The 19,026-nt window shown below is 24.8% G+C and overlaps 1 long non-coding RNA gene across 2 annotated transcripts in view; it reads right to left on the bottom strand.

The window, feature by feature from the left end:
* The window catches only part of LOC122501207, a 161,423-nt gene that overhangs the window by 112,904 nt on the left and 29,493 nt on the right, over positions 1-19,026 (bottom strand). The window contains exon 4 of one of the 2 annotated variants that reach the window (XR_006301547.1): positions 15,849-16,023. This is a non-coding gene — a long non-coding RNA (uncharacterized LOC122501207). Of the gene's footprint in view, positions 1-15,786; positions 16,024-19,026 lie in introns of both variants that reach the window. The other variant, XR_006301548.1, reaches the window with a different exon arrangement.

The raw sequence follows: 19,026 nt of genomic DNA on the forward strand, positions 1-19,026 counted from the left end.
AGACAAACTTCTCTTTAAAATGCAATCAACCAACTTGTATACCGCCCTCAAAATTAAAGTGTCTCTCATTTAAAAAGAAAAACATTTTGCTTCTAATTTTATCCCCAAATTAATGAGACTTTGTAAGAACTCATTTTCAAAACGACGAAATAGAGTTATCAGACTGGAAAAAAATATAATAACTTTTTAACAGTAACCTTTTACTTATAAAAGATTCATTGTCTTTGCCAAAGTCTTGCGGGAATTCATTGAAAAAAAAATAATTCGAAAAAGTGATTTTATTTAATTTATAATCGCGGGTCTTGTAAGGAAATTAGAGAGAAAATGAGGGGACATTCTTACAATGTTTTAGAAAATAATTATTGTTCACTTAGAAGAATGTTTATCTTAAAAGGGGCCTTTAAGCTAATTGTGAGTGTAGATCAAATTTGTTTTGAAACGTAGGTAGAAAAGTGAGAAAAGCAATTGCAATAACTCCTATGCCTGTCCAATAAATATACACCGTTTAGTTTATCTACACAAGCTTTTGCGTCTTCAGGGCGGAATTAAGTTCAATGCGATTCTCATGTTCTTACTGAAAACGTTACCAATCTTATAACATTTTTAGAATCTTAGAAAACGCTATAAAATCCAATTAGAATCCAATTCCTTAACGAAAAGATAAAATCTAAATTTAAATAGATAACCTAGATTTAAATAAATAACCTTTTAAATAAATAACCCTTCAGGGTTGCCACGCTTTTGCTCTTTTCAAATTCCCTGACTTTTCCAGGTTTTTAAAACGAAAATTATTCGAAAACATCAATAACTTCATTTTTAAATAAATATTCAATCATTATTTTTTTTATAGAAATTAATATATTCAAAAATTTTTAATTCAATAACATATAATAATTAAAACTTACTACTTTGTTACTGTAACTTCTTCAAAAATTATTTTCATCATTACCATATATTATTCATTTCTAGAATTTTCAACTGAAATTTTTCTTTAAGTCAATTTTTTAAAATAATTCTTGAAAAAGTTCTTTGTGAATTTTCAAATTCTTTTGTTTACAATTTAATTTTACGAAATTTCGATTATTCTGACATTCTTCGATTAAATAGGTACATTAGAAATTAAAAACTGCAAATAATTAAAAATAAACTTATTGAGAAAAATTAATTTTATAGAATTCTTAATTAAAAGTATGAAAAGTTCAAATTTTCAAAGATTTTTATTTGAAATTCATTTTTAAATCATCAATATTAATTAGAAAATTTAATTAGAAATTTCTACGAGAATTGAACTATTTAACTATAAAAATATTTTATTAAACAATTGAATGTTTCTTAAAATTAAATTTTCATAAAGAATGTTATCAACAAATTTTTAAATAATTGAATTCTCTTGACAAATTTTAATAAAATTTTTAAGAATAATTGCATTTTTCGAAAAATTTGATGAAAATTATATTAAAAATAATTGAAATTCTGACAAGTATTTTATTAAAAGTTTTGAAAATAATTCAATTTCGGAGAAAAATTTCATTATTTATAAAGATAATTAAAATTTACACAAGAATTTTTGTAAATTTTTAAACATAATTGGATTTCCGGGAAGAATTTTATTAAAATTATTTTTTAAAAAATTGAATTGTTACGCAATAATAACTTTTTTCGAGGAATTCCATTAAAATTGTATTAAAAATAATTGAAATTCAGCATTGAGTTTTATTATTTATGAAAATAATTGATTCCCTGTAAAAAATGTTATTATTTATGTAAATAATTGAATACTTTATAAAAATAATTTGTAAATAATTGAATTCCTGTGAAATTTTTATTATTTATGAAAATAATTAAATGTTTGCGTAGAAATTTATTAAAATTTTTTGTAACTAATTGAATTCTTTTAGGAATTTTTATTAAAGTAGTAGATATTAAAAATCATTGAATTGAGAAAAGTTTTTGAAAATAATTAAAATTTTGCCAAGAATTTTATAAAAATTTTTGAAAATAATTGAATTTCTGTAAAGAATTTTATTATTTATAAATATAATTAAATTCTTGACAAAATTTTAGTTGAAATCCTTGAAAATAATTGAATTATTGTGATGAATATTGTTATTTATGAAAATAATTGAATTTTTGAGAAGAATTTTGTTTTTTACAAAAATAATTGAATTCTTGACAAAATTTTCGTTAAAACTCTTAAAAATAATTGAATTCTTATGATGAATATTGATATTTATGAAAATAATTGAATTTTGCAACAATTTTATTGAAATTCCTAAAAATAACTGAATTTCTGAGAAGAATTTTGCTTTTTACAAAAATAATTGAATTTTTGACAAAATTTCCGTTGAAATTCTTGAAAATAATTGAATTCTTGTGATGAATATTGTTTATTTATGAAAATAATTGAATTTTGCAATAATTTTATTGAAATTCCTAAAAAGTAATTGAATTTCAGAGGAGAATTTTATTATTTATGAAAATAATTGAAATTTTGAAGAGAATTTAAAAAAATTTTTGAACATAATTAAATTTCTGAGAAGAATTTTACTACTTTTGAAAATAATTGAATTGCTGCAATCATTTGTAATTGCTTCAAAATTCAATTTGTTTTTGTGTTTTTAACTAAAATTCTTCTATAAATGCATTGTTTTTAATAGTCAATTAAATATACGTTAAAAAATTTAACTAATTTCAGAAGAATTTTAGTTTAAAATTTTTTTTTAACTCTAAGTTTGTTTTAAATTTCTAATTAAATTCATTTAAAATTGAAATTTTACATAATTTTAAATCAAAATCTTTTAAAGTATTCATCTACTTTTGAAAATTCTAAACTCAATTCTTTTAAAATTTAATTAATTTTGAAATTATCAAGTGAAACCCTGCCCTTTAAATAAACAACTCTTTAAATAACTAACCTAAAATTTAATAAATAAAAAAAAATTTACTACTTTTCAAATAGAACGAAAAACATATTTTTACTAAGCGACATTTCGCGATTATGTCGAAAATAGAAAGGTAAATGACCAATTTTCGTTTCCATTAGGTTCTACGCCACGTTATTTCTTGAAATACGTTTCTAAGCATAGGTCGTTAAGTACTATATACCCACTTTACTTCCTGTCCGCGAAACGAAGACTCGTTTCTAGACAAGAGAACCCGACATTTCTATTTCCGATTGTTTGCGGTTAGACCTGTATACAAGAGTATATGGGAACTTTTAGAGAAGATGATCTAATTAACTCCAAACATTGGAAACTTTGTCGTTTATCCATTTTTTTCTCTAACCAAACCAAGATTTTAAATCAGAGCAGAAAAAACCTATTTCTTTCATTTAAATCTGAAAATTTTGCCCTTATTTGCCATCAGCATTCTCCAACAATTATCTTTTGAAGGACTTTAAAAATTGAGAGGATATTTATAAATTAAACTTTCTACATTAAAAAAAAAAGTTAATTTGATTCAAATAACACAGAAAATACAAAGTATAATTTTAACACCGAATTTTATGTTAAAATAACAAGCAGCTTTTACATATAGGAGGCAGTACGTTTTATATATCATTAAACATTTCACCTACATAAAAATTTCACCAAATTTTTCTATGAAACGATTACTTGTATATTTTATTATAGATAAATATATTTATTTGATTCAAATAACCGGTTACTTTTCTATTATTATTGCAAATAAATATTTACTTGAATCAAATAATTTTTAATTAAGTCATTTAAATATTATTTGAATCAAATAAATTTTTTCAGAAATTTTTGTAAAGTTAATTTAAACTAATTTTTTAAATACTTAAAAAATTTGTTTAAAAAAACTCTAAAAAAACTGTTTTATTTAATTGTTAAAAATATTGTCCCACGGTAAAAGTGAAAAAATAACATAACTGTTGAATATTCTTACTTTCTCGCGACAAATGATAGATGACAGAAATAAACTCGGCACACGATTGTTCAAAAAAGCGACAACCACTCTCTTAATCCTTCACTGTACACCTACCATTTAGGATGATTGCCTGATTTATGAATTTATACGAAATGATACTACGACCCAAAGTCACGCCGTCAACGCATTTACTGCTATTCTCTTTCTTTACTTTTTTCATGGTTGGAACTCTAAACATCATATCATACAAGGATTAGTGTTAATTCTAAAAGCCATTTTGCAACAAAAGCAATAGAATCAATTAAATTTATTTCATATTGATAATAAATGATAACAATCAAAAAAATAATTTTGTTAATAATAAATGATAATCAATAAAATTAATTTTACACTGAAAGGAAAATTATTTTGATTTAAATCATCACAGACTGATTCACACTCGATAATAATTAATTCTAAAAAAGTAGTAAAAAAAGTAGCTATCGAAAAATTAATCTTAATGGCCAAAAAATCTCGTTCTAGAAACTTTACAAAACTGACAAAAATTCCATTCTATATTATACTTTCCTGACTTTTTCCTAATTTTCTTTAAAAACATTGACTTCTTTCTTATCCTGTTAATAAATTAAATTCCAGCAACGAATTTTATTATTCATGAAAGAATTTAAATATTTATAAAAATAATTTAATTCTCGCAAAGAATTTTATAAAATTTTTTAAAGAATGGATTTCTTTCGACTAATTTTATGCAAATTCTAATTTAAATAATTGAATTCCTGAGAAATTTTTATTATTCATGAAAAGAGTTGAATTCTTACAAAGATTTTTACAAATTGTTTTTTAAATAATTGAATTCTGATTGAAAATTTTATGAAAATAGTAGATAATAAAAATCATTGAATTGCGAAAAATTTTTATATGACAATGAGATTACAACATTTTTTTAATTTAAGTTAAAATTTTCTAAAAAAATTAAAAAAAAAAAAAATCCAGACATTTTGTTAAATTCAAAAAAAATAATACCTGGTCCCAAACTATTGCTAGAACAATTCCAATTAATGTCTTGGTCATCAAAATCAATTAAATTCACAATTCATAAAAAGTAACCACAGCCGATAATCAGCAGAAGATGAAAAATTATTTTTGAGCATACTTTATCTTCTGTTTACTAACAATTGTGAATCCAAAATTTTTTAACTGGTCCTTAAATATTGCTGGAAAAATTCCAATTAATATCTGGGTCATCATAATTAATTTAATTCACAATTCATAAAAAGTAACCACAGCCGATAATCATCAGAAGATGAAAAATTATTTTTTGAGAAAACTTTATCTTCTGTTTACGAACAACTCTTAGTCAAACATTTTTTTTTTTGGTCCTAAACTATTACAAGAACAATTCCAATTAATATCTGGGTCATTAAAATTAATTCAATTTACAATTCATAAAAAGTAACCACAGCCGATAATCAGCAGAAGATGAAAAATTATTTTTGAGCATACTTTATCTACTGTTTACTAACAATTGTGAATCCAAAATTTTTTAACTGGTCCTTAAATATTGCTGGAAAAATTCCAATTAATATCTGGGTCATCATAATTAATTTAATTCACAATTCATAAAAAGTAACCACAGCCGATAATCAGCAGAAGATGAAAAATTATTTTTTGAGAAAACTTTATCTTCTGTTTACTAACAGTTGTTAATCAAAAAATTTATTACTGATCCTAAACAATACCTAGAACAAAATTTCCTTAAAAATCTTTTAAAACAGGCAAAATTCCAGAAATGATTTTAAATTCCATACTATTTCCAGGTTTTCCATACCTTTTCCTAAATTCCATACCTTTACAGGATTTCCAGACCCTGTGTCAACCATGGAATTTTATTATTTATCAAAATAATTGAATTATAATATTTACTTGAATATTTACTTGAATCAAATACTTTTATTCAAATTAATTAAATGGTATTTGCTTCAAATACTAAAAATATTGTTTTAAAATACAATTTGATTTGACTTGAATAAAAATTATTTAATTCAAGTAAATATTTATTTGATAGGAAAATAGAAAAATAGAAAAGTAATTTCTTATTTGAATAAAATAATTTCTTAAATTCCAAACCTAATCTTTCTTCGAGAAATGTAACACATGAAGAGACTTTTAACGACGAGCGTAAAATGCGCACCATACGATAAATAATTGACGAAACAATCAAGTCAATTTGCTATGTATAACCTTAAGCCATACGCCTCGTACGAGAAGTAACAATTACATGAGCACGTGTTCATGTAGAATTGCTTCAACTGGTCTTATTTTTCCAATGCTTTAATCACTTACTAGTAAGTATTAGTCGAGATACTGCAAGCAACCCCGAGGGAAAAAATCCCACTTTCATCTAACAAATAAATTTACACACACAAACACATACAAAATAGTTGACTATATCTTGATAACTAACATTAAAAGAAATTTTTAACATCTAACCCTTATACACTTGAAATTATTTTTTCCGTTGAAAACTATTTCTAACTGGAAACAATTTGAATGTAATTTTTCTAAAATTGAATAAATAAGCGTGTCACTCGATGGGAAACAGAGTTCACGTACGCACAAGTGTAGTTGTATTTATATGGTGATTGACTTATGAAGTAGAATGAACATCAAAGAGAATACTCCCATGAGTCTAACATTGCTCATAGGAAAACGCTTCATGTGGTCATGTGTTTGAAATAGGGGCACACATATGCCTTAGAACAACGAGTAAATCGCATGGATACACACGAGAGTCAAATATATTTGTGTTATGGCCCATAGGGACGTAGTGACGACATTTTAATATTTAATGTGATTAAACTCATTCTGACCCGCCTCCAGTAATTGGTTTCTGATTAGCGCTAAGTTTTAAGTGTATTATATTCAACATATACATTGTTCCATTCCAATACTCAATTACTCATACATATTGTATTCAATTTTATTAAAATATTGCAATTATTTAATAAATTTAATTATTTTTTTCACTCTGTTGCATATAAATTATACTATACAGTAAAAAAGGATACAATTCTCAATTACTCGTGTTAAATTAATATCACCATCACAAATTAATATCACTATTACTGTAATTATTGTAAATTATATTAAAATTTTAATTATTTATTTAAGATAAGAGAAATTTATAAAGCCATATTATACTTTAATTAATAAAGATCTTGAAAGTATTTGATTGGCCTAATGGCTTAGCCATTAGGCCACATTAGGCCATTAGGCCACAATATAAAAAGAGTGTTTGATTAGAATAAGCAAAATAAAAACATAAAAATAATACAATCAATAATACAAAAAAGTAGTAAAAGAGTCGCTATCGGAAATTTAATTCGACTACTCAATTTTTTCATAATTTCTAAATTAAATTACATTAAAAACTAAAATAGTTTTGTTTTAAATAAATATTTATATACCTATACAATTTTCCAGAGAAATTAAAATATTTTAAATGATTTCAATGTAAAGCTTTTTTGAAATTTAAATATTTCTAAAAATTACAAAACTGCAATTCTTCCAAAATTCAATAATTTTTTGTTGTTGAAATTTTTCAATAAAATTATTCAATTATTATAAAAAATTTTAACTGAAATTCAATTTTAAATCAATAATCTTAAAATTGAATTCTTAAAAAAAATAACATTATCAACTGTTTAAAATAATTGAATTGTTACGAAGAATTTAATTAAAATTTTTGAAAATAATTTAATTCTTTCAAGAAATTTAATTAGAAATGTATTCAAAATTATGTATTAAATTCTAATACAAACATATTATATCAAAATTTTTAAAAGTAATTTATTTCTTTTGACGAATTTTAGTAAAAATTTTCAAGAATAATTGCATTTTTTGAGGAATTTATTATTAAATTATTTATTATTATTGTATTAAAAATAATTGAAATTCTGCAATGAGTTTTATTATTTATGAAATTAATTGAATCCCTAACAAGAATTTTATTATTTTTAAAAATAATTTCTGCAATAATTTGTAACTTCTCCAAAATTTTTATTTTATGAAAATAATTGAATTCTTCCAACGAATTTTATTAAAATTTTTAAATTAATTAAATTCCTGTAAAGAATTTTATTATTTACAAAAATAATTGAATTCTAGCAAAGATTTTTTTAATAATCGTACTTTTAAATATTTGACCTTTTTCTAAAAAATATTTAAAAAATTGTGTTTTAAATAATTTAATTTCTGCGCAAAAATTGTATTATTTGCATGAAAATAATTGAATATTTGTAAAGAAATATATAAAATTTTTTTTTAAATAATTAAATTCTATTGAGAATTTTTTTTTAAATATTAGATATTGAAAATAATTGAAATTCGATAAATTTTTTTAAATAATAATTGAATCATTTGAAAGAATTTTATTAAACTTTTTGAAAATAATTTTTTTATTCCAACGATATTAATAATATATCAAAATAATATCAAAGCGTAAAAAAGTAGTAAATAGTACGTTTTAGTAGATTAGTACGAAGTCTGCAAAAGTTAATGCAATTTTTTTGTTTAAAAACTAGGTAACTTTTTTTCTCCAACTTCCCAACAAATATATAATTTAATAACTATTTTGACAGATAAAACTTTGAAACGCCATAGAGTAACATTTACAATTGATTTCTACTTGTTAGACTGAGTACGAAATCGTCGATACGAGATAAGTCGTTTAGTTTCGTGCAAGGGTAATCCCAGAACTCAACGTGTCTCTATTCACCAGAGCTTCACTCCATCTTCCGTTGACAGATAAAATCCCCTTCGCATCTTGCACCTAACGGCTACCGCGATCTATCTATCGGTCGTCCATCCAATTAGGGTAGCGAAAATTTAATTAACTCCTAACGAAAACCGATGAAAACTCATCGTCTTCCGATAAATCCGCGCTTCAATAAATTTATAATTGAACATGTGAATTTTCTTTTTTCATCAATTCATCCAGTTCTTATCAAAGTTTTATATATGTATTAATACTGAAAATTCTACTCAAAAACTCTCTTCTGCAAATATCAGATAAATTTAAGTCAGTTAGCTAGTAATTCTTTCTACACTTTTTAATGAAATTATTTTTCATTGATTTTATTTTAAACTAAAATAAATAAAATTATCTGATTAATTCAAAATTAATAATATTCTAATTAATTTAATTTTATAATAGTTTAATTTGATGTAAATAATTTACGCAAATAAGAATGCGACCCAAAAATAAAATTACGGAATTTAATCTCATTTACTCTATAAACTAGCAACAATTGTCGGGCGGCTGACTTCTCGCTCACTTTTGTAAATAAAATTAGCAATTTGAAAAATAATAAAACGTAACAATTTTTAATTCAAATTTCTTCTATAAAAATAAAATATGAATTGAAATATATAGTTTTAATATTATTATTATTATAATAATCATATATTCTGACATAGGGAATACACGGAAAAGTCAGGAATTCTTATTAAAATCAATAATTCAATTATTTTCAGAAATAATAAAACTCATCGCAGAATTCCAATACTTTTTAATACAATATTTTAATTAAATTTCTCGAAAAATGTAATTATTCTTAAAATTTTTATTAAAATTCGTCGAAAGAATTAAATTATTTTAAAATTTGTTGATAAAATTCTTTATGGGAATTAAATTTAAAGAAACATTTAATTATTCAGTAAATAGTTTACTTTTCTATTTAAATAATTGAATTCTCGTAGAATTTTCTAATAAAAATTGATTTGAAAATGAATTTCAGCTTAAATTTTAGATAATAATATAATATGAAAATAATTTTTAAAAAGTTACAGTAACAATATTCTTATATATTACAAAATAATTATTTTATTACTCGATACTCTTTAATTATTATAAAACATGAAGAAATCGATTACTCCGAATCTTCGACTAATTTTTTTAAAATTCTACGAATTATTCAATCGTTTTCTTTATGTTTTATAAAAATGTTTTTAAAGTTAATTAATTTCAAAAAGGTTTGAATTTTAATGTTTTGAAGAATTTTAATTCCTACGAAAAAATAATAATCATTAAATATTTACAATATTTAAAAAAATAATTATTGTTTTCGAATAATTTTACAATTAAAGATATTCGTAAATAAATTTAACAGAACATTTTTTTCAATAAAATTTTTTCCTTTATTTTCTGAAAATTTGAAAATTTCCAGTTTCATTTTCAATTAAATTTGTAATTGACAAATATAATTTATAAACATTTTCTTCCTTTTATTTTTAAGAAACTTTGAATTTTATTAAAACAATTGAAATTGAGAAATAGAATTCATGCTAATTATTTCCTTACGAAAATTGAGAATTTTCTAAAAAAAATTTTTTTTTGTTAATCATAATGTTTTAAAATTTCTCTAATTGTGCGTAAATAAATTTCGATTTGGTTCAATTTCTAACTAAATCATAAAACAAAAACAATAAGAATTCAATAAAAAACATTAAGTTTCATATTAAGTGAAAATGTTATAGCCGCGTATACAAAAAAAAGGTAGCAATAGCATTGAAAAATATTTGTTTTTCTATTATTCCTCTTAATATATAAACCAACAAATAACTTTCACTTTTAGACCAACAACTTATTTAACCGAAAAAATTTATGTTGCCATTTTATTCGCTATTCGACCCCTAATAATTACTGCTATTTTCTTACGATGAACTATACCGGAAGTAACTGTTTATTGGTATCAATGAAATACTTCGTGGAACATTTAGAAACTGACAAGGCTAGAAAATACGTTTCCAAATGAGAGAAACAAAAAAAAGTAATAAAAGCATTAAAATGGAATTGCCTGAAAATGTGCCAATTAAAATGATTATTGAGATGAGGTGCTTCTTTAACCGTTTTATCGATTAGAGGCACAACTGGCATAATTCACGTGCTTGAACGATTCTTAGAACGATCACTGACGATGCCACGAGCTCAACGACCGGTAAAATAATGACCGAAGTAAAATGGAAAAATACTTTTCAAATCTTGTTCACAAACTGGAGAATAACATTTATAAATTCGTTTTATTCCGAATACTATTTCCCACTGACTGAAATCGCTTCATAACTTGTGTACAATCTTTCAAAAATCCTATAATAATACTGAAAAGAAATTTATTTGATCGGTTATTTGATTCAAATAACCGAAATTTGTAGTTGTTCCAGGTGAAAATTTTTCCCGTTGTTACCATCGAATGCTTTCTTTTTTATTTTCCTTATTATTAACTAATTAACTTTCCTACTATATATTCTCCAGGAAAAGAGCATTATTGAAAATATTCGAAAACGAAAACAATGGATAAATATAATCCTAGGGGATTAATTTATGAAGAACAGTTTAAATCACCTAAGCTCCTCAAAAAGGATTTCATTAATTTTCATAAAGAAAAGAAGAAACAATTAAAATTGAAGAAGAATGTTTGGGAAAATGAAATTCAATTGTTTTAATAAGACTAAGTATAGATTTGCCCACGCCAATGTTTCAGGAAAAAGATCGCCAGAGGCTAAGGGCCATTTGTTCTGAGGCAGTTCCCGGAACGAGATTATAAGATTTTATTTTATCTGCGTGCGCGTATATTCACCTGTTCGTTACTGTTTCCTTGAAGTAACATTTTCAGTTTTTGTAATCGGCAATTCGCCTGCAAATTGGCCAATTGACTTCCGGTACCCTGAAGGTGAGTTAAAGATATATAGAGTATACATAACTTTCAAGTCTCTCAAAAACTAGTTAGTCAAAATTTAAATAGCACATTTTTCAATTCATCCACCCCGTATATGATTAAACGACTGTCAAACATCATTCAAAAATAATTTAAAATTATACCAATGATACCACCTATCAATGACACATACTTTACATTATCAACAAAACTCGACACACTTTTCATATATATTGCAAAAAACGAATTCTCAATCATAGCAAAAAAACAAGCGCACGCGTATAAAAACATTTCCCGTTATTTAAACTATGTATCCACATTTATGCTCGCATTTATGTGTATTATAAGGGGTACAATAATTCTTTTTTTTATATATATTTTATGAGCAAACGACACAGTGACAAATTAGAGGGGAAATCAGGCTAATTTACTTCGTACAACAAGTATGCATTTAAAACAATAGCCAACATTGAATGGCTGACCGACTCGGTTGACTAGTCGAATAAACATCCGTACAAAATGATGCAGCAAAATTGCAAGCCCATTGGCTTGTTTTTTTTTCTTTTTTTTTTTTTGCTCTCACTACGGTTCTCGACACAAAACCACTTGCGGCTGAATGGTTGTGAAATATTCTTATATAAATAGTTCTTGACCGGTAAACGATCTGTGAACTAAATGCGCTATATCTTTTATTGCATTATTTATTTATCTCAAACTAATTGTTAACAATGAATAATCGTCATTCTCTTATTAGGAACATTAATTATTGTTCTTGACAACTGCAATTTAGTCTATATAAATACCTAATGACGTAATGCGCACTATATTCAAGACATATTTATAACCATTTTTCAATTTATTATAAGAGACAAGAAATTTATACTTGAAAATAATAGACGCAAAATTCAATGAACTAAAATAATAATTTTCTTCTTCGAAGAGAAATTTGTCTATATATGTGTATCTTTATGATTTGAAATCGAACAAAAGAAAATTTTGAAAGTACCTATAATTCATCGAAATTTAGACGAACGAGACAATTTGTGCCCTTAGTGCTAAATAATGATGTTGTAAATATAGTATATATATATAAGGGACTCGAAAAATTTTTGAAGGCGTGACGCTAATTTTAAAGGAACCCATTAACGGTACGCGCGTCCCTGGTCATTAAGATACGAGTAAGTGCTACTAAGTGTCCCCTGGATAAACTACACTGGGTCGAGAGGCAACATCTTAGCTTTACACATAAATACATACATATAGGTATACACCTATAAGTATATACATGTAGGAACCGTTTTCATCAGAGTCAAGAGTTGAAGCCAAATATAGAGGTGGGTGGGAGAAGAAAATAGTGAACGAGAAAGGAAGAATAGAAGAAACCTTTAGTTATATACTGCTACACCAATAATGGCAATATTGCGGATACCGGACTACCATAGACTCGTATTGCCATTTTTATTGCTTATAATCGCGGGGTGAGTACTGCTCTTTAATGGTTCGCGGAAAAGCGTAACTTCGACTCTATGTATGACACTATACGTGCGGTTAAGACTTCTGGACCAGAAAAATTATCAGAATCTTTGAATCTGTCAGAAGAGACCTATCGAATCTTTATTAGCCTGAAGCTAAAAACTAGAAATTATAAATAAAACTAAAAATTCAACACAAAAAGCGTTGAGTTCTCTCGTTCTCTCAAGAATGTATAAAAAATAATAAAGAAAATAACAGGCATCTTCTCCAAAAATAATAAAGAGAAACTTCCTATTTAACTTTTAACCGAAACGTTTAAACTTTATGTACACGTTTACTAATTATACTTTAATCAAAATGATTTATTTCTCTATATTTACTTCTAAGTCCAAAAAATGATTTTATAATACAAAGTTTTAATTTCAAAACGTTTTAAAAACCATTTATCAGCACCCACTTAATTTTGGAAATTAAATTATAAAGTTAAATATTTTTTTTGTTTAAAACCAACATAAAATTTTTGAACACTAAGCAAGTTCTGATAACTAAGTGCATGTTGCAGCTTCATAAAAAATATTTAACTTTAAAATTTAATTTCCAAAAATAAGTAAATGCTGGTAACTGAGTGACAATTTCAGCTTCATGATGGAAGAAATGAATAATGTAACTTTTACTATACTTTTTACAGGGAAAAAAGAAGTAGAGTAACTTTGACTATATACTTTCATAATATAACCTAAGCAGCGACGTTCGAAGTTCACTTAAATTATTACAAAAATTTACTTAGAACGTTGCAACAATATACTCCGAAAATAGTACTAGTAGACACAAAGACGCAAAAGTTTCTGTCAGTTTAGGTTTTACTATGAAAGTATAGGAAAAGTTACTTTATTTCTTTTGTAGTAAAACCTGAACTTTTGCAGGTACTTCTGTGCATTTCTGACCACTCCTAAGGAGTAAAAATTTTCTAAGTAAAAATTGCTACGTTTGAAGTGAATTTCTGTAAAAATTACTAAACTATACAAAATTTACTCCGAAAGTAGTAAAATTTGCAGAGCAGAAATAAGCAGTAATTTGGATTTTACTTTGTAAATATTAAAAGTTACTCTACATTCCCCCCTCCTATCAAGTTTTAACTTTTAAGAGATAGAATTTGTTTAACTTAGGTATTTAAGTAAGTCAAAAACTATCAAAAATAAAAATTAATCTAAAAAAAATTCAATTGGTTCTTGCTAAAGTTCAAATTCAACTAAAACAAAGCAAGAGTTGTCCGCATATATATTACGTCACACTTCAAGGGTGACACCCTTCATTTGTGACACCCTGCAGAAAAAATGGCGCTAATGTATGTAACAATATATGACATGGGGAAGGAGAGGGGTCATAAATGATTAAAAATAATATGAAGTATAATATACGAATGGCCCCGTATAGGAAAATTCTACAAGTATTAATTATAACAAAATTTATAAAAGAACAGTTAATAATGAAATCAAGAAAATCTTTTTCATCACCATAATAATTCATTTAAAAAAGACGTTACTTAAACACAAATTATGTAAAATTCTCTAACTTTGGGTTCTCTTAGTATATGATAAGAGGTAAAACTACCAATTTTTCAAAAAAATTTTGAAAGTATTTGCTCCATTTACAAGCTTGATGAATATGCCGCTATCACAGTAAACAGGACTATAATATAGTATATATTAACCCTTAGGTGGACACATTTTTTTATTCATTTAAATTTGACGAAACTCGATATTCGGGGGGTTTTTCGGGACGCTAATTACGAATCTGAGGTCATTTTGAAAAATTTCAAAATGGCGGATCCAATATGGCGGACGTAAAATATAAAAAGTCGTTCAATTCGACTGAAACTCGGTACACGGGAGTTTCTGGGGTCACTGAATGAGAATCTAAGGTTTAATTTTTTTACATTTTTTTGTATTTTTTATTACCTCGGATTCGCAATCAGCGACCTTAGAAACCCCCGAGTACCGAGTTTCAGTCGAATTAAACGACTTTTTATATTTTTATGTCCGCCATATTGGATCCGCCATTTTAAAATTTTTCAAAATGACCTCAGATTCGTAATCAGCGACCCGAAAAACCCCCCGTGTATCGAGTTTCGTCAAATTTAAATAAATAAAAAAATGTGTCCACCTAAGGGTTAATATACTATATTATAGTCCTGTTTACTGTGATAGCGGCATATTCATCAAGCTTGTAAATGGACCAAATACTTTCAAAAATTTTTTGAATAATTGGAGGTTTTACCTCTTATCAAGTTCTAAAAGAACCCAAAGTTAGATAATTTTAAATAAATTTGTATAAGCTAGAAACAATTTTTTGTGATTTGCAGGAAAAATTACATGTATTTTCCATTTAAAATTCCAGTCGACTAGAGGCACGTGTTAATATTGTTCGATTTGCTTCAAACTTTCAGGAAAATTTTTTTTTATATCTTGATTAATTTTTTGGGGTGAGACCGAAGATTTGGAAACATCGCCCCCAAATAAGAACCGCACCCTAATATATATGTAAATTTTTAAGAAAGTGTCAATATGGAAATATGTAGCTGGAATTCCAGTATACCAACTACTAAATATTACCGATTTTAATTGATTTTATAACAAACAAAATTTGTAATAACTTTTTCAAACAGGGAAGGAGAGTTTAGTGAAAATTGTTTAAAAAATCGACTCACCAGTTGAAGATTTTGACTTTTGGCGAAAGCTCGAATGTCATTTAAGAAATAGGAAGACTCACCGAACACCGATATATCCTCCCTTGGTGATTTATGCCATGCCGTCGCATTTCCTCCTTATAAAGATGAGCCAAAGATCACTGGCGCCCTTGATTTCCACATCGAAGAGAAAATACACAATGACAGGAAATCCCACTAATTACTAATTTTCTTTATTCCTCAGCTTGGGCCAGGTACCTGAAACATTTTAGAAAAGAGTAATTAATTAGTAATTAATACGTGAAGAATTCACTCTAACAACTTTTATGTTATTTCAAAATTTCAACAATATTAATATATTTGAGACTTTCAAAATGTTTTCATCTTATAATTTGTAGAATGATTTTAAAAAATAGTACATTTTTCTTTTTTTTAAATAATTTTAAAACTTCTATTAGTTTGATTCACATTCGCCATCTGTGGAAAGAATCAAGTAGCCGGGAACATTTTATCAACACAGAGGGCAGGCGAAAAGAGAAAGTTCGACACTGCCAGTTGGTGGTAACTGACTTCTAGTTAATTTACCATAATTATTGTTGGTAAATAAATCATAAATTATTAACAATGTAAACAATCAACATAACATTGACATCGAGTATAAATCGACTCGTAATTCATTTTTATAAATTAAAAAGCGAAATATTTTGTGTAAAATAATAAATAAATTAACATTAACAATATATAAATTCCATAGTATCCTTTTTTTGAATAAAAACATTTTAAAGTGTTCTCTTGATTTTTCCTATACTCTAAAACTTACGTTTATTAAATTAAGAGAGCGTTCGTTTCCTGACACTTGCAGATGATGTATGAGAATAAAAAAAAGGGAAAGTGAAATAGAACTTTCTTACAAAACCACAAATCTATTTAATTACATAAATTCCAAATCAAGCTGTCAACTTTCATAACTAAAATGCATATGTTTAATTATATGTTTTGTTTGCTTTCTATATAATGAAGAAAGGTAAACTAATAATATTGTAGCAAATGAAAAATCAGTTCTTGAAAAAAAGTCTTTGTACGAGAAATAAAAAACAAAATAACAGTAATATATAACAGTATAGGAGGTTAAAAATAAAGTTCTTTATCACCTAAATATGGAATTTTTTTAGCTTTCTGCAGAAATTTACTCAGTTACTTGAAGTAGGGCCTTAGCATGGATCTAACCAGTTTTTCTAGTTTCTGAAAAGGTTTTTTATATACCCCGAATATTTAAAATAGACTACACCCAGAGAAAAATTTTATTTAATCCGAAAATATATTTTATTTGAGTTAAATAAACGTATATTTGTCTCAAACATTTAACATATTAGCATTCTTTCACAGAAATTAATTTTTTCAAGAATTTCAAATTTAAAGCCTTTTGAGATTCAATATTTTATAAGTAGTTCTACTGTAACTTCTCCAAAATTATTTCCAATATCTCAATTCCATTATTTTCTAAAATTTTTTAAAAAATTCTTCTCTAAATTAATTATTTTTTAATAATTTTTGAAAAAATTCTTTGAGAATTTAATTATATTTAAACTCTAAACTTATTCAGAATTTTCAATTGAAATTATTTAAAATTTCAATTTAAAACCTTCTAAAATTCAATTATTTATTAAAAAAAATACGAAAATTATTCGAAAACATCAACAACTTCATTTTTAAATTTTAATCATTATTTTTTTTATAAAAATTAAGATATTCAAAAATTTGAAAGATTTTAATTTGAAATTCATTTTTAAATTAATATTTATTAGAAAATTCTACGAAAATTCAATTATTAACCATAAAAATAAATATTTTATTAAAAAATTGAATGTTTCTTAAAATTGAATTTTAATAAAGAATTTTATCAACAAATTTTTAATAATAATCGCATTTTTCGAGAAATTTGATGAAAATTATATTAAAAATAATTGAAAATCTGCCAAGAATTTTATTAAAAGTTTTGCAAATATTTGAATTTCGGAGAAAAATTTTATTATTTATTAAGATAATTGAAATTTTGACGAGAATTTTTGTAAATTTTTAAACATAATTCGAAGAATTCCTTTAAAATTGTATTAAAAATAATTGAAATACAGCATTGAGTTTTATTATTTTTGAAAATAATTGAATCCCTGTAAAAAAATGTTATTATTTATGAAAATATAATTGAATAATATGTGAAAATAATTTGTAAATAATTGAATTCCTGTGAAATTTTTATTATTTATGAAAATAATTAAATGTTTGCGTAGCATTTAAAAAAATTTTTTTTAAATTGAATTCTTTTAGGAATTTTTATTAAAGTACTAGATATTAAAAATCATTGAATTGAGGGAAGTTTTTGAAAATAATTAAAATTTTTGAAAATAATTGAATTTCTGCAATCATTTGTAATTGCTTCAAAATTCAATTTGCTTTAGTGTTTTTAACTAAAATTCTTCTCTAAATCCATATTATTTTTAATAAAACTAGTTAAATAAAAAATTTAACTAATTTCAGAAGTATTTTAGTTTTAAAAATTTTTTTTTAAATCTAAGTTTTTTTATATTTCTAATTAAATTCATTTAAAATTGAAATTTTACAAAATTTTAAATCAAAATCTTTTAAAGTTCATCTACTTATGAAAATTGTAAACGTAATAAATTCTTTTATAATTGAATTAATTTTTAAATATTTAAGTGAAATTAGATTTCAAGAATAAAAACAATAACTTTAGAAAACAATAATTTTCCAGGATTTCGATCAAAATTCCCTGACTTTTCCAGGTTTTTCAGGTGTCCAGGTTGAGTAGCATCCCAGGGATTTTTTTTACTATATATAATTCGTGGAATTTGAAAGTTGATAAGCAAACAAAAAGAAATTGAAGAAGAATTAAATATTTTTAATATTTTCCTATTTGCTGATGTATACCAAAGTTTAAAATTGTCTTATGAATTCTAAAAATTTGATAAAATTCTCTGACTTTTATCTCAATTCCCTGATTTTTGTATAACAATAAGAACTATTTAAGATTGCATGTAAACACGATACGATGAGAAAAAGATTGTTAATTCGACAATCGGATTGTGACTAATAGAACTAAAACATTTATTTTGTTGTCCTAACAATTCACATTTTGTTGCATGACAGCATCAAAAAAAATTGTTTAAATTGTTTAACAACAAACGAAATTTGTTTTTTCTATTTTAACAATTCCTTTTTCTCTGAATGATACCGTGGATGTCC

Source organism: Leptopilina heterotoma, unplaced genomic scaffold, assembly GCF_015476425.1.
Source record: "Leptopilina heterotoma isolate Lh14 unplaced genomic scaffold, ASM1547642v1 Lhet_206, whole genome shotgun sequence".
NCBI classification, from domain to species: domain Eukaryota; kingdom Metazoa; phylum Arthropoda; class Insecta; order Hymenoptera; family Figitidae; genus Leptopilina; species Leptopilina heterotoma.